Source organism: Chaetura pelagica, unplaced genomic scaffold, assembly GCF_000747805.2.
Source record: "Chaetura pelagica isolate M959 unplaced genomic scaffold, ChaPel_1.0 scaffold438, whole genome shotgun sequence".
In the NCBI taxonomy this organism is placed as follows: Eukaryota; Metazoa; Chordata; class Aves; order Apodiformes; family Apodidae; genus Chaetura; species Chaetura pelagica.
In genome coordinates, this window is record NW_009954113.1 from 1,398,650 (window position 1) to 1,402,351 (window position 3,702).

Here is a 3,702-nt window from a genome sequence, read left to right on the forward strand (position 1 = left end):
CCCCCCCCCCCCCCCGGTCCTGCGTTCACTTCCTCGTGGCCATTGCACATTATGTATATTGTAAGTAATTTATATGGGGTTTTTGTTTGTTGTTTTGGTTTTGTTGTGGGTTTTTTTTTGTTAAATGTATATATTTTTGTATGTTTGCTATATTTTCATAGCATCGGTACCGTGTTTGAAACATGTAGATAGGAGACAGAATACTATTGTCAGAGTTATTTAAAGGATGTATTAAGTGCTTCTTCCTGGGAATGTCCCGTGTATATAAGGATTGGGTGTCCGTGTGCGTGTGGTGCATGTGCTGTGGGGGGCCAGGCTGGTGCTGGGCCAGGGGCTGCAGGCTGAGCAGAGCAGGGCAGGGGGTGGGAAGCCCCCCAGAGCATGAGTTGGTGTGTTCCCAGAACCTGCTCCACACTTAGGAAATGCTAGAGGCTTGGAGGGAATCCTGAAGCAGCCAGACCAGGCAGGCAGTGCTGCAGGGGAGGGTGCCGTGCACTGGGCTGCGTCCTGCTGCTGGTGGCAGCTGGAAGCTTCTTTCCTGTGTCACTGGGAGGGGAGACCCTTCCAGGCAGAGAGGGATCTGCTCAGACACTTCCATTCCTAATCCCATCACCTCCTGCTCCCAGCACTCCTGCCATGCTGTGTTCTGCCCACGTGCTTCCTTGGCTCCAGGTGCCTGCCCATGTCCCTTATGGGATGGAAGGAGGATGCAGGGATGCTCTTGGGGATGGCTTGGGACTGGTGTAAGTTACCTGTGAAGACCCCAGTTGGTAGGAAAGAAAGGTTGCAGAAGGATGGGGCAGGAGAAAAGAAGTGCTGATGATCACTTACAGTGAGGAGGTGGTAGGTCACCAGAGGGTGTTGGAAGGGCAGGTTGCACAGAGGGAAGTTGTGTAGAGAGGGGAGAGAACTGCTGCTGATAACCAGAAAGCTTTTGTACTGGGAAGGAAGAGGCAGGTGGCAGTGAGGCCAGAGCAGTGCCTGTAGCTCAGCAGGGGTAGGTGGACATGGGGACTCCAGCTCGGTGGCAGCAGGTGCCTGGTGCAGGGAGAACCAGCAGCAAGGTGTGAGCCCAGGGCTGGGCACAGTGTGCTTTGTGCAGGGTGCAGAAGGGGTTGGTTACTCCTTTTACTAACAGCTCCATCATCCCCAGAACAATTCTGGTCTCTCAAACTGATTTTCAAGCCAAGTATTTTAAACTATGTGCCTGGTATTTTTTGGTTCCTTTTACTTACTCAAGCAGCACAGCCCCCAGGCTCAGCTCTGGTAAGTGCCTGTGACTTTCTTTTGGTGACAGGTAACAAAGTGCCTGCAAGCCCTGTCCCAGATACCCGAGGCAGTAAAACCAGGAGCCCTGGCTGTGGCACTGGGCTCACCCCTGCAGGCACATCCTGCTGCCCAGTGCTCTCTTGTGTGTCCTCCCGGGGCTGGGAAGGATGTGGTGCTAAAGCAAAATCCTGTTTGGTGAAACTTGGGACCTCTGTTCTGCTTCTGTCCTCAAAGGCAAAGTTCTGGCTCTGTGGCTCTGCCTCAAAGGGGAAGGGGCTGGAGAAGGATTCAGTTGCATGAACAGCAACTACTTGCAAAAAAAAACCACAAGGAAGCTGCTCAGCTTCCAACACTGCTGCCTCAGCGTGCAGGAATTCTTTTTCTGGCCAGCAGCAAGATGGAATAAGTCAGATTAGGGCAGGAAAGCTCTCGCTGGCAGGTGCTGCTGGGTGGACCACCAGCTCCTAGTGGCTTTTGGGGTCTGACAGGGGAGCTCTCCTAAGCACAACTGCCCTAACAGCTTCTTTGGCCCTCCAGCCCTGCCCTGGCTGCAGCCTGTTCCCCCTGGAGCACCGTGTGTAGATCCAGCCATCCCTGAGGGCCACGTCAGAACCTTCAGTGAGTGAAGTGACCCAAGCAGGTCTTGGAAATCTCTTGCATCTTCACAAGCCAAAAGTTTCAGTTCAGTTCCCAGCCCCTCCCCAGGACTCATTTAGAAGAGTTTGTTAATAGGAGTGAAGGGCAGGAAGGAGCCAGAGGAAAAGTGGGGGCCAAAGGGGCCCTGAGTGCTCAGCACAGCTTGTAATAAGCTAAGGGAGGAGAGAGGATGAACCCCAGGGAAGGGTCCCAAGTGCCTGTTCCTTGCCAAGCCTGCTCTGCATGTGTGAGTGTGACGATGCGTGTGACTACCCAAGTGCTTCTTCTAATCAAAGAGGAGCAGAACCAGGATCAGACAACTGCCCTACTTCTTTCCTTCACTTGAAGTATGGAGAGCAGCTCTGGAACTCCCCAGTTGTATTTTGAAAAGCCAAACACCTCCACCAGGGCCCAGGTGATTGGTGGTGGGCACCACCCACAGCTTTCAAGCAACCTTAGTTCTCAGCACAGCATTGATTTGTACCAAGTACAGCAGCACTCACATGGTTCCTGCACTGTCCCAGCTGAGGTACCATGCAGACATGCCCTCAGCTGCAGGCACCAGGCAAGGACTTACACCCTCTGCAGCAAGAAACTTGCCTTGCAGCCTTTGCCAATAGCTACTCCTGAATGTATGTTTCTGTGTTTGTAGTCACCAAGAGATGGTTTCTTATTTATTGTCTTAAGCGTCACAAAGATGCAACTCTATCAAGCTGCTTAAATAAAAACTCTACCCATTAGTTTAACAAGGGAGGGACTTACCTAAGTGCTTTTTTTTTTTTTTTTTAATAGCAAAAGATCAGATGATTGTGACCAATATGCCAACTGTTACTGTCTGGTCAGCATTTCATGGCAAACAAAAATACCGGATTTTGTAACTGTGGGGATGTTTCTTTAAAAAAAGTGACAAGGTCAAAATAAAAGCTGACTGCTACCCCCTGGCTCCTGAGCTTCTGTTCTGCTCCCTCCAGCACCACCAGCACCAGCTCAGCCAAGGCAGGGGTAGCCCAGAGCCATTCCTGCCTACACTGTCATTCTGTGCCTGGGATGCTAATCGAGGTTACCTGTGCAATGAAAGACACTCTGCAATCAGCCAGCCTGGCAGGGCTGCAATGAGCACCCTCAGCTTCTCTCTGAAGGCTCTGGGCAAGGTAAGGGAGTGTGGCACAGGGGCTGCCCTGGCTCACCTGTTGGGAATTGCTGGCAGAAAAGCCCAGGCTGCTGCTGTGACCTGCTGCTGACCCCGAGGGAAAAGCCCCCACGGAGGGCTGGGGGCACAGCCCAGGACTGCTCTGTGTCCAGTGCCTGGTGGTGGGGCTGGTGGCCACCAAAATACAAGTGATCCGGGTTGGAAAGCTGGCAGGGGACAGAAGGAAGGAATTTACATCCTTATGACACACAGTCTTGAGTCTTCCCAGGCCAGCAAGAACCCACTGACCATACGAGTATTTTTTTTTATTTCCTTTACAACTTATAAACACTCAAAACACAACGTACACTTAGAGTTCCCACACAGCCCTGCATGAGTTAGTAGCGTTTGTCCCCTGGCCTGTCACTTCACAGTTGGTGCACAGATGGCACTTGTCTTCATCTCCACAGCAGGGGCACTGCTGGTACCCACCGCCACACGTGACACGTGTCACCCCAAAGCCACGTGTCCCACTGACTGACAAGGCAGGAGATCAAGTACTCACAGTATAGTTCAGCTTACATGGTTTCTCCCAGTTGGGTAGTGTAGTGTCTGATCCCACCTTCCCACAAGATGGGCTACAGCCCAGGAGGAGACTCACCAGGCAT